The sequence below is a fragment of the Gopherus evgoodei genome, chromosome 11, assembly GCF_007399415.2.
Source record: "Gopherus evgoodei ecotype Sinaloan lineage chromosome 11, rGopEvg1_v1.p, whole genome shotgun sequence".
Lineage (NCBI taxonomy): Eukaryota > Metazoa > Chordata > Testudines > Testudinidae > Gopherus > Gopherus evgoodei.
This window is the reverse complement of record NC_044332.1, coordinates 22,439,024-22,452,305: the sequence shown is the minus strand read 5'-3', so window position 1 is coordinate 22,452,305 and position 13,282 is coordinate 22,439,024.

The window sequence follows — 13,282 nt, the reverse complement described above, 5'->3', positions numbered from 1 at the left end:
ACTGTTCTTTTTATTTTCATGCAGCAGAATTTGAGAACAGAGTGATGTAAATCACTGATGTTTCAGTTCACTACCCAAACCAAAAAAAATTTCATTTCAGATCAACACAACATGGAAGTTTTTCAGTTTTCTCAGATAAACAAAATGTTTTTGTTTAGGATCAAACTTAGGGTTTCATTTGACCTGATACACCATAAACATTTCATGTTGGGGTATTTAACTGCTTTTTGTCCTTAGAAGTGAAGGAAATTTGGAAACGCTATTCACAAAACCATCACAGGAGGAGGTGCAGTTGTTCTCCCACCTCCAATTTGAACTGGAATCAGGTGCCATCCCTCCTTGGTGAGTGCCCTGACCATCAGGCTATAGAATCATTCTGACTCTCTCATTCTGGCCCAATAAATGAATATCGATTTATATAAAGTAGAACAGCTTCGGCAGGAGCTATTGAGAGACAGGGCCGACCCTACAATACCCCATCGCATGGTTAGGGCACTTTTCCTGCAGTGTGGAAGACCCACATTCAAGTTCCTGCTCCAAATCAGGTAGAGTGGTGACTTGAACATTCCAGATCCCAGGTGAGTGTTCTAACCACTGACGTATACGGTGTAAGGGGGGAAGTGACATCACCACCAGTTTTGTGGATGGCACCTAAGTCCCTTTGCGAATCCAGCTCGACAAAATAATTTTGGCTGAAACTATTTAGTGAATTCATGTTGAGTTTGTGAACAGTTTTGATAGACCCCAAACTGCACATTTTGGCGAATAAACTATTTGAAAATTGTCACCTGGCTCTATTTGAAAAGTCCTAAACCCCCCATATGCCAAAATTCTTTGAGAGAGAGTGTAATTTTCAATGAAAATAAAGAATGCTGCTGCATTTATGCATGTCCATATGGATCTGGCACTTTTCAACAGAGATCTGAATTTATTTCATGTGCCCTCTATTTTGGACATTCACAGAATTGGTACATTCAAACATGCAAATCAGTTTGAAAGTTTGATCCAAATAGTGCACTTCTGCTCTTATATTTCTTAAGCAAAAATGTAGGGCTCTTTCACAATCAAATTATGATGCACCTTGTTATCAAGAATTTTGAATGAGAATGCCTTGAAATTGCAGTGTGCAGAAACAAACACCTCACCCAATATATTCTGTTTCATATGTGCTAAAGGAACCTCACTATCTAGCACAGTACATATTTTTTGCCAGAAGGAGGAGATCCAACACAAGATGCATTGGTATCTACAGCACCAGCTCTGGAGATCAGGGTGCTTTAAATTATTGAGATCACATGATTGATAACCATCATGACCGCCTTCAAAGTTTCTCTCATTAGCTGTTCTGTATATAATGTTATTTTTCACCCACTTCAACCAAAGCTGTCAACAAACAGATATCAGTCTATGTTCCTTTGGGTTATCTTGTCACATCTGCCATCTGAAAACCATTACACAACACTTGAAGCTGAAAACCACTGAACATGCAAAGCTGAACAGCACTTTTGAAGGTATGCCTTCCCGACAATATGATTTCTCTCTCTTCTGAGGTTTAGGGGATGATTTCATTTGCTTTGAGAAAAGTAAACAAGCACCAAGTGAATTAAGAGTTCACTTCCACAGGTTTCAGAAGACAATTAGTTATATGATATTCTATGACCAAGATTTTCAAAAGTGACTTTTGGATGCCTCAATTTATGGCTGTGACATCATGAAGTGGTCTGAATTTCAAAGGGTAACTAGTGAGAAATCTCTGAAAAACCAAGCCGCTTTAAAGTCTCCCTCATTAAGCATCCAAAATTGGAGGTACCTATAATCAGGGGCGGCTCTAGGCATTTTGCCGCCCCAAGCACGGCAGGCAGGCTGCCTTCGGTGGCTTGCCTGCGGAGAGATCAATGGTCTTGTGGCTTCAGCAGACCTCCCGCAGGCGCCCCCCATGGCTTGGCATGCTGGGGCCTGGACCCACCCCTGCCTATAATCATTAGTCAATTTTTAGAATCTTAACCTACACATTTGTCAGGAGAAATCTAACCTTTGTGTTTTGTTCACCAGGCTCCCACAGGGATATATCTGAGTAATAACAAAGTTTAAACAGAATATGGATTTCAGGATTTGGTCCTATACCTTTGTAATGTATAGTGAGGGCCAAATCCTTAGCTAGTGTAAATTATCACTCCATTAAAGCTAAAGGAAGCATGACAATTTATAGCAGAGGAAGATCCAGTTCCAACTGTTCTAGTCTCTTCTGTAATGACAGATTCATATTTCAATTATATCATACAGTAAATATTTATATTAAGATTGTAGCCACAGAATTGTTATTTGGGCTTCCCAAAAAAGATTGTTCTCCACTTATGAATTTAACAGGAAAGATATTCTTTCTGCTGATTTTTTAAAACCAACCATAGAATTTGATAGAGACTGTTACATTCCTGCTAGTAACTTTTACAGGATAGTTCATAACCCTGTAGAAAAGATATTGTCTTGTAAATACTATAGTTTTTTAAAAAGTAATTTCTTTAGAATCATACTAGATTTTAGAGAATTATATTGACTTCTTTTCTATAAAACTTTATAGAACTTTTCCCATCAGGGTTTTAATTGTAATTTAGCAACAACAAAGAGGCTATAAACCTCTTGCCTTTATGAATACCAAGCAACCTTGCTTATGAAATAAGTTACAAAAGAGAAAAGAGATTGATTATTATGAAGAAATCAAGCACCTCAGTATCATTAAGGAGTCTTTAAAAGACACTGTATTGCAATAGGACTAGGTAACAGGTTGGTTTTTGGTTGGTTGGTTGTGTTTTTTTTTAAGATGAAAATTTTTTTTAATAAAACATAATTTTACTCTGGAAGTAGGGAGTGAGATGATCGAGTATGAGAGCTCAAATGGTTGAAATCAATGCTTAAATCAATGCTCAGATGCTTAAAATAAAGCAAATGCTGAAGTACTTTGCTGGATTTGGGGCAGGCTGGTCAGTACCATGCAAGAGCTGAGCGCTCAGTCAGCACTGGGGGAAGAGGGAGGGAAATCAGTTGCCTCACCAGAAACAAACAGTCTTTACACCTGAGTTTCTCTCTTCAACTGCTGTGTTTTTTTTACAGTGCATTGGTTACAAAGAGACAGACCAGACATAACGGTTTTACACCAACAAACAGAAAACCGCCACCTAGGGGTACAACCTACTTCTGTAACAGACACTTTGTTGCACGCTCTCTGCATGCTCAAAAACCTTCTGAGTCTTAAGTGGCTAGTTTTGTAGAGTCTCTTGTATATTCTCCCAGATTCTAACTGGGCCTTCTGTCCCCATCCTTGCCATGTGACTCTACCCTGACCAGTTTAAAGCTTAGTCAGGGAGTTAATGCCACGCTGGGTGCCCAGGACGCTTCCACAGCCAGGCTGAGTTTTTCCCAGCACAATAGAGGCTGAAAGTAAAAAAACCTAATAAAAAGATTAATAGAGTAAAAAAAGCAAGATCAAAATGATCTGTGGCATTAACATTAGAAAAGTGAGTCTCAGAGAGCCAGACACTCAAATGGGAAAGTAAACAGAAACTCTTAATAATAGAGCACTTTATCAGCATCATAGACAATTGCACATAATAGTTGAAATTCTGGTCCCGTTGAAAAAAGAAGCAAACTTCCATTGACTACAATGGGGCAAGGACCTCATCCTTGAGAATAAGCCTGTGCAACTCCACTGAGTTCAATGGAGGGCTGAACTTGCATCTCCATATCACTTGCTATGTGCTGTAGCCCAGCCATGGGAAGGTTTACTGCAATCCCACACTTTGGTGTTGAAAGTTAAACACAGACTTATCTTAAAAAAGAAACTTTTTTCCCCTATTGTTACCTGCAGCATCTAAGTGACAGTGATTTGGCCTAGACGCTTATAACCCTGCAAGGAACTTTGCACAAGTGGAACCCTGCCCCCACATGAAGTCAGTGGGACTCTGTGGAAGTATGGGGCCTGCTTACACAGAGCTCCTTGCAGGATCAGGGCCCTAACGTTCAGAATGAGCCTTGAAGTTGTCATATAAGCTTACCCATCTACAGTGTTATGTGAACAGCACATAAAGACTAGGCCCAGAATGTCTCTCAAAAGCAGGGATTTAGCACATACACTGCCAATGTACTATGAAAACCTTGTACCCTCCTCCCTCCCCACCCCCAAAATTAAATAGTAAAATGAGGATATTTATACAAAACAAAACAACATATAAACTCTGGTTTTGCTCAGCCAGAGGGAATGATAAATTTCTTACAGGCCTCCATTATACTGGTCCTTTGTTGACCACTGACTCCACTTCCAGGGCAGTGGAAACCAATTACTGTTGGACAAGGCTGTACATTCATGGCAAGAACAACACACTTTTTCCCCCCACATTTTCATTTTTTTTAACCCAATTTATGTTGAAGTCCTTTTCCCTTTTGCATTCTAAGCATGTCATCATAAAAAAAACCCTTCAGTTACCATCTGTGTTTTTTTTCTTACTTCAACCCAAAATAAACTGATGTGTGTGAGTACAGAATACATTGTTGGGTGTGTTTTGATATAGTGTTATGGTCTGTTAAAATATCTACATTTTAAATCCAAAATGTAGTTTGTAAAGATAGAGCAGCAATTCAAGATGGAGTCTGAACTGCCATCTTGTGACCACCATCTTGTTGTTTACTGTTATCATGAACCAGTCATGACTAGATCCAACTGGTTTTTCCCGCCACTGGCAACTCCAAGGACAATTTTACCTCAGACTGTTTCTCGCCTTTGCTGGGACTGTACCATACTTTCCCGCCAGTAAATGCATAAAGGGACTGAACTCACCGACAAGTGGCACAGTCCATTCCAGTGGCTGTGCGTGCGTGGTTCAGATCTTCACAGCACCAGTGCATCGTTGAAGGGCACCACCATTCCTGAAGTGAAGAGAATGGGAAGAAGACATTCCATCTTACCTGCTCCTGTTCCTGGGTACATCATCACCAGAGGGTTTTGGTCTGCTTCTTCCCCCCGATACATCGAGGGACTCTCCAGTGCTCCTCCTCGGCGGGTTCCAGTTACCCAAAGAATGCAGGTCCTGGACTTCACCGCTGCCACAGACACGCTGATAGTCAGGCAATTAGGGTTCTCTTAATTGGGGATTTTATACTGTTTATTGCCAGGGTGAATTTGTATTTTGGGCCGGAGCTTCATGCTCCTGTTTTAAAGCTGTTGTTTCACTGTTCTATATTGTTATTTAGCTACTGCTTTTTCTCATTTACCCCTTCCCTTATTGTACTCATTCCCTTAATACACTTTCCTGTTGTTTTTAACTTTACTTATAGTCACTCTTTATTTCTTACACTACACATAGGGAAGATGAAGGGAGATCTATCAGTCCACCAGTGACAGACATGGCAGAGGAAGGGCCTGTTCCTCTGAGTAAAAGGGGCTTGTCTTATCTCTTGTTACCTACACCACTACACATTTAGAGTTGCCTTGGCTCCCCTTTGAGGTAACAACGCAGTATATACAAAAAAGAAGCTCGCTAGAAAAAAATAAACCTACAACATTTCAGCTCTGTTTGCTATCTAGGCAATGATGAGTAGTGGAGCAAGAGTGAACACTGACCTGAAAATATTAGGCAGGATAGCAAAGGAAGAGTGGGCATCAGGAAATTTGAGTTCTATCCCAAACTTTGCTACTGACTTGCTGTGTAGCTTGAGGCAAGTCATTTAATTTCACTATGCCTCGAGTCTCCCTGTTGGTAAAATGTGGATAGTTATTTTGTAATTTGTTTTGAGATACTCAGGCAACAGGAACTACAGAACAGAAGGTACTTATTAGCCAAATTTTTATCTACTCTAGCAAAACACGCAGAATGACCTGAGCCGCCAAGAGGAGCGGGATCAACACCTACATAGTTTAAATTCACTTTTTTCTTAGGTCTTGTGCCATTCAGCTTTGCTTCAATCACTGGCTTCCACTGCCAAGAGCATGCTGGAGCATCATCATGAAAGTGAAATGACAAGTTGTGCAAGTACCAGAAAGATGTTTGGATTTTTTTCCATTTAAATATATGTCAGCTGGCCTTGCTGGACAGTGTCAATCTACAGTGAGGTTCCCCCCAAACACTGAGCTGAGATTCCTGTGGACGTTCTCACTACCTGTGTTCTGTTCTGGAACCATGCCATGGTCATTGCACTACTGACCACTGCAATTTAGGTGCCTTACATTAGTTGAGACAATTTGCTCTTTCAGGGCTAACTGCTCATCTGGTTTGTGATCTGCATGGTGGCCTAAGCCAAAGGACTGGTCATACGGGAGAGAAAAAATGCAGATATTTCCGCACATGTTCTTTGCTCTATAAGGAAAGTTTAATGCAAAACAAGTTGGGCATGAAAAGGGTCATTTATGAGACTTGCAGCCACATCCACTTACTTTCACTTTTGGTGTTGTCTGTTATAGTCAGCATCACAGGGTCCGCACACGTTACTGGCCTTGCGTGCTTGTGTCCCTGTGCTTAGGCTAGTCAAAGAAGGGGTCCCAACGCTTCTCTCAGTTGCTTCATCTGTGTCTTTTTATTTACAGTGCTCAGTGCAGCCCCAATTCTCCCAACATCGATCTCGACTCTGACCCTTCTCTGGGTCTCTCAGCCCCAGAAGCTTCCTGTAGTCAGTAGAGACAAAGCTGCAGTCCCTCTGTCTTCTCCCCTGGCTAGCCTCCTACTGAGCCTTTCCCTGCGCTTATATCTCCTCCCAGTCACCAGCCCAGCTGGTTCCACTTGACTCAGCTGATTCCCCTGAGACTGAGCTCGTTAGGGCCTGCAGCTGAGCTCCTTGCTGAGTGTCTGGGTCCTCCCCCTGCCCCGCACCCAGCTACCCTGTTGAGAAGCAGGGGAGGAGCCAAACCTTTAACAGGGCATCCAAGGGGTTTATACCCCTGCCCTGCCACAGTCAGCTACACTCTCTTAATTGTAGAAAACTTAAATTACAGAAAGTGATGTACTTGGAGCCAGAGTTCTCAAGAGCTGGTAGAAATAAAGCAGCACCTCTTGAAAAAGGCCCAGTTCCTGCCTCAAAAACCTTACAGTCAATGGTCACAAACTCGCCTCTGGCCCCATATGGAGTCCCAGTGAAATCTCTGAGACGCTGCCTGCATGAGGGAGCAGGCTGGTATTGTGAGTGAAGTCTGCAAAGGAGACAAGTTCAGATACAGACTAGGACTAAACAATGCATGGCCCTGAAAGCAAGAACAAGAAGCTAGCACTCGATACACAATGCAAGGGGAAGCCAATGGAGTGATTCGAAGAGGGGGAGGATGTGGTCAGAAATAAAAAAAAGATGATTTTGGCAGCAGCATTTTATAGAATGTGGAGGAGAGAAAGGTGAATATTGTGAAGATGGAAACCTTTGAGGAAAATGATTTTGCTAGCCTGGCTTCTGTCTGAATCACCAACCTCAAACCCCAGAAATGACAGTGAATTGTCTCTCACAATAGTTATCTTTTCATCAATTTTATTTAAAACTAAACCATAGACAAATAGGTGCAAGTCTAAACTCTAGCTTCAGTCAGACAGTGACTGCTCTCCCTGTGAGTCACCAAAAACAACCTCTACAACACAGCGTCACCCATAGCTCCTATCCCATGTCCTGTACCAGAACATAGATAGGTCGCTGATTTCACTGCCATTGATGGCTGGAGGCTGCTGAGATGTAGTTCCAGAGGCCATAGAGAAGTCCCTATTCAATAGCTTTTCCCGTTTCTAAGTACTTGCTGTTAATCTACAGGTTGACATTGTTCTCTGCAGTTTCAATATTATTTTAAAAATCACACTTTTACTTTCCTTCCCCCAAGCTTAATAATTAACAAAAAGAAATAAAGTTCCCAACACTTAGTTTCATCCCCCTGTTTGGGACCTGTCACTAGTCTCATCTTTTACTCTGGAAGGAATCTCCTCCCAGCCATCCATGGCCTAGGAGTGGCCAACTGACTTTTTTAAACTTCCTTCCCTGAAGAAAACATCAATTCAAAGCATAATTGTCCAGCAAGAACTACGCTCCAACCATCATAAGCTCCCAGATTCAGCTAGTCAGCTTTCCAGATCAGGTGAAACTTCATCAGTCCCTCTTTTTGTTGAGCTGTGACAGACCTCCCTTTTGCTGCCAGTCCTCCTGCCACACCTATAAAGGGGTGGTGCATCTCATGCTCCCTGGCCTGTATGCATTAGTCAAGGGTCACCCATTTGTCAGTCAGAGGTCTGGATGTACTGCTATCCCTTCCTCTCCCTGCTGAGATGAGCCAGGGAGCTAGGAGAGCATGTGGGGCTGTCACTGAGGCATGTTCAAATATGGTGCTGGAACTGCTCAGCATGAAGCCAAAGTAGTGGGTCCTCCTGCTGGCCTCCAATCCAACCTAGTGCTGCTCATCTCAGCCTTCAAATGCTGCTGAAGCCCAGGTATATAAAGAGGCATTACAGTTGCTCCTCTTTGCTTCATAGCCCTAATCTACACTACAAGGTTAGGTTGTACTTAGCCACGTTAGGTCGATTTTATAAGCAATGCGGCTACACAACCAACCCAGTTTCATCAACCTAAAGGGCTCTTAAAATGGACTGCTGTAGTCCTCCCTGGCGAGGGGAGTAGAGCTAAAATCAACCTTCCTGGTTTGAATTTAGGGTAGTGCAGATGCAGTGTAGTGCAATTCGATGGTATTGGCCTCCTGGAGCTATCCCAGAGTGCTCCAATGTGACCGCTCTGGACAGCACTTTCAACTCCGATGCACTAGCCAGGTACACAGGAAAAACTCCAGGAACTTTTGTATTTCATTTCCTGTTTGGTCAGCCTGGCGAGCTTAGCAGCACAGGTGACCATGCAGTCCCAGAATTGCAATTGAGCTCCAGCATGGAGCAAACGGGAGACATTGGTGTGATGGTACCTCCGATAAGGCTCTATGGAAATATGCTTAGAATGTGTTTTGTGCTTCATATGCCATGTAATATTTATCTGTAAAGGTTATGATCTACTGAATGTATTAATCCTATTTGCATGCATGTATCATTTTTGTATTCAAAGTTATGAATGTTATGAATGTTGGCTGTGTACTGGCTTGATTTCTAAATAACCTTAGTAGAGCATTTTGTCAGTTCCTGGAGAAAGGAATGTTGAAATTAAGTACCTAATCAAGAAACACTTAAAGGACAATGGATCTTGGAATGCTCCAATTCACATAAGAAGTATACTTGAGGATGTTCAAGGTAGCATGTAAACAATGGATGCTACCTATAAAAACTGTGAGTCATGAATGGACATGTGACTTGCCCAGATGACTCCAAAACTTCATCTTGGAGCTGGACTTTGCATAGGAGTGAGTCTCCACCCATAAGCGAAAGTCTATTTAAACTCCTGGGAGACCCCTCCATTTTGTCTTCAGCTGGCTAAACAGAGAGCATTGCCAACCCACAGGATACTTGGAAGACACTGGAACAAAGGACAGTGTGCAAGGGATGTGAGTGATTGCTGGACCCAGGCTAAAAGGAGATTAGTCAGTAAAAGGGAGCATTCTGGAACTGGTGAGAATCTTATCTATATTCAGTCTGATTAGACACAGATTTGTGCATTTTATTTTATTTTGCTTGGTGACTTACTTTGTTCTGTCTGTTACTACTTAGAACCACTTTAATCCTACTTTCTGTATTTAATAAAATCACTTTTTACTTACTAATTAACTCAGAGTATGTATTAATACCTGGGGGAGCAAACAACTGTGCATATCTCTCTATCAGTGTTACAGAGGGCGAACAATTTATGAGTTTACCCTATATAAGTTTTATACATGGTAAAATAGATTTATTTGGGATTTAGACCCCATTGGGAGTTGGGCATCCAGGTGTTAAAGACAAGCACACTTCTGTTAGCTGCTTTCAGGTAAACCTGCAGTTTTGGGGCAAGTAATTCAAACCCTGGGTCTCTGTTGGAGCAGATGGGAGTGTCTGGCTCAGCAAGATAGGGTGCTGGAGTCTTGAGGTGGCAGGGAAAACAGGAGCAGAGGTAGTCTTGGCACATCAGTTGGCAGGTTCCAGAGGGGTTTCTGTGATCCAACCTGTCACAACTGGATCTGATTGCTGTATAGGGAGAAGAATCTGTGCAGGCAGAACTCTGATCAAAAAGAAGAAATGCTAACATATATGCCAAAATCCCACAGGGCATGGTGGAGAGAGGCTACACCAGGGACACACAGCAGTGCTGTGTGAAAGTTAAGGAGCTCAGGCAAGCCTACGACAAGACAAAGGAGGCACACGGTCGCTCTGGGTGAGAGCCCCATACATGCTGCTTCTATGATTAGCTGCATGTCATTCTATGGAGGGGACCCTACCAGTACCCCACCACTGTCCGTGGATACCTGCAAGGGGGAATCTCACGCAACATGGAGGAGGATTTTGTGGATGAGGAAGAGGAGGAGGAGGAGGAGGAGAATGCGCAACAGGCAAGCGGAGAATCCATTTTCCCTAACAGCCAGGACCATTTCATCACCCTGGAGCCAATACCCTCCCAAGGCGGGTTCCCAGACCCTGAAGGTGGAGAAGGCACCTCTGGTGGGTGCACATTTGTAACTACACTACAGGGGTTAAAAGCAATTGTGTTTAATGTTTGATTTGCCCTGAAGACTTGTGATACATTCATGGCCAGTACAGCTACTGGAAAAGTCTGTTAACATGTCTGAGGATGGAGCGGGAATCCTCTAGGGAAATCTCCATGAAGCTCTCCTGGAGGTACTCTGAAAGCCTTTGCATAAGATTTCTGGGGAGGGCTGCCTTATTTCGTCCTCCACAGTAGGACACTTTACCATGCCAAACTAGTACCAAGTAGTCTGGAATCATTGCAGCACAAAGCATAGCAGCGAATAGTCCTGGGTTTTGGTTGTATTCATGCAAATTCAGTCTTTATCTTTCTGTCAGCCTCAGGAGAGTGATATCATTCATGGTCACCTGGTTGAAATAGGGGAATTTTTGTAAGGGAACAGTAAAAGGACCCCATTCAGGCTGGGCTGTTTGTGCTTGGCTAAAAGGGATCATCCCGGAGAATAGCCACGCGATGAGGGGAGGGGTGTGCAGCATATCCAACCCAAAACTGCAGCTCCCTCCTTTTAAATGGCAAACCCAACCGGCATTGCTTGCTATGGGAAAGGAGGGTGCTGCAGTTTGAAACCATTCCCACATGTTATGAAGGCAGAAGAAGCCAACCCCACATACCCTTTTGCTTACCATTGCTGCCTGGAAACCAAATTCTGTTGTCCAGCCATGTATGTTGTGTCCTGTACCTAAGGTCCATGTACTGTCTGCTGTGAATTGCTTGATTCACTGTGAAAGAGTCTCTCTTGTGTTCTCAGAAATGTACCTTCTTAAATTTTACTCTCCCTTTTTATCTCCCCTGCAGATGCAAATGTTTCTATGCTCCTCGTATCGTCTCCATCCTGAGGTTATCACAGATTAGAAGAAAAAAATGCACTTGCATCGACATGTTTTCAGAGCTCATGCAGTCCTCCCCCACTGATAGGGCACAGCTGAATGAATGGAGTGCAATTGGTGGCAGAGGCCAGGAAAGCATTAAGTGAGTGTGATCAGAACATGCAGGAGCAGATGCTGACGCTAATGGGGGAGCAAACGGACACGATTAGCCTTCTGGTGGAGCTGCAGGAAAGGCAGGAAGAGCACAGATCACCACTGCATCCATTGTATAACCGCCTGCTCTCCTCAAGTTCCATATCCTCCTCATTCAGAGGCCCAACAATGCGGGGGGAGAGGGAGAGGCTGCGGGCACCCAGCCACTCCACTCCAGAGAATGGCCCAAGCAACAGAAGGCTGTCATTCAAACAGTTTTGATTTGTAGTGTGGCTACAATAAGCAATGTGGCCTTGTCCTTTCCTCCTCCCTCACCCCACCTGGGCTACCTTGTCAGTGATCTCACTTTTTTTTAAATAAATAAAAAATGCTTGGATTAAAAACAATAGGCACTTTATTTCCTTTGTCATCTGTGGTCGAAGGGGAGAGGGGGATTTGCTTACAGGGAAGTAAATTCAACAAAGGGGGCGGTTTTGCATCAAGGAGAAACACACACAACTGTCACACCGTAGCCTGGCCTGTCATGAAACTGGTTTTCAAAGCCTCTCTGATGTGTAGCGCACCATGCTGTGCTCTTCTAATCGCCCTGGTGCCTGGCTGTTCAACAATGGCCACCAGGCGATTTGCCTCAATCTCCCACCCCGCCATAAACATCTCCCTCTTACTCTCACAGATATTATGGAGCACACAGCAAGCAGCAATAATAAGGTGAATATTGGTTGCGCTGAGGTCTAACCTAGTCAGCAAACAGCACCAGAGCGCTTTTAAACATCCAAAGGCACATTCTACCACCATTCTGCGCTTGCTCAGCCTATAGTTGAACTGCTCCTCATTACTGTCCAGACTGCCTGTGTATGGCTTCATGAGCCGTGGGAGCAAGAGGTAGACTGGGTCCCCAGGGATAACTATTGGCATTTCAACATCTCCAATGGTAATTTTCTGGTCTGGGAAGTAAGTCCCTTCTTGCAGCTGTTCGAACAGCCCAGAGTTCCTAAAGATGCGAGCATCATGCACCTTTCCCGGACACCCCACGTTGATGTTGGTGTAACGACATGTACCCAAAAACATCCGTAACAATGTTTTTGCCCCATCAGGCATTGGGAGCTTAACCCAGAATTCCAATGGGCAGTGGGGACTGTGGGATAGCTACCCAGAGTACACCACTCTGTGAGTCAATGCTAGCCACGATATTGAGGACACACTCCGCTGAGCTACTGCGCTTAGTGGGGACACACATGATCAACTGTATATAATCACTTTCTAAAGATCAAGTATCAGAGGGTAGCCGTGTTAGTCTAGATCTGCAAAAGCAGCAAAGAGTCCTGTGGCACCTTATAAGACTAACAGACGTATTGGAGCATGAGCTTTCATGGGTGAATATCCACTTTGTTGGTGGACTCTTTGCTGCTTTTTCTAAAGATCGCCTTCTATAAATTAGACCTAATTTCCTCATGTAGACATATAGTCCCTCTGCTGGAATTGGCAGAAAGCATTCAAATGTCAAACATTTTAAATGAGTGAAAAAACAACACATATTTAGTGAAAGATTTCCCCATTTTTTGACCAGCTCTACTAACTGCTATCTTCCCAGACAAAAAAAAGAACGAACCCCTTCCACTGTCCCCTTACATTCAAGGCCCCACTTCCCCACACTCCAGACAAGCAATTTTTCCCCTGTCAGT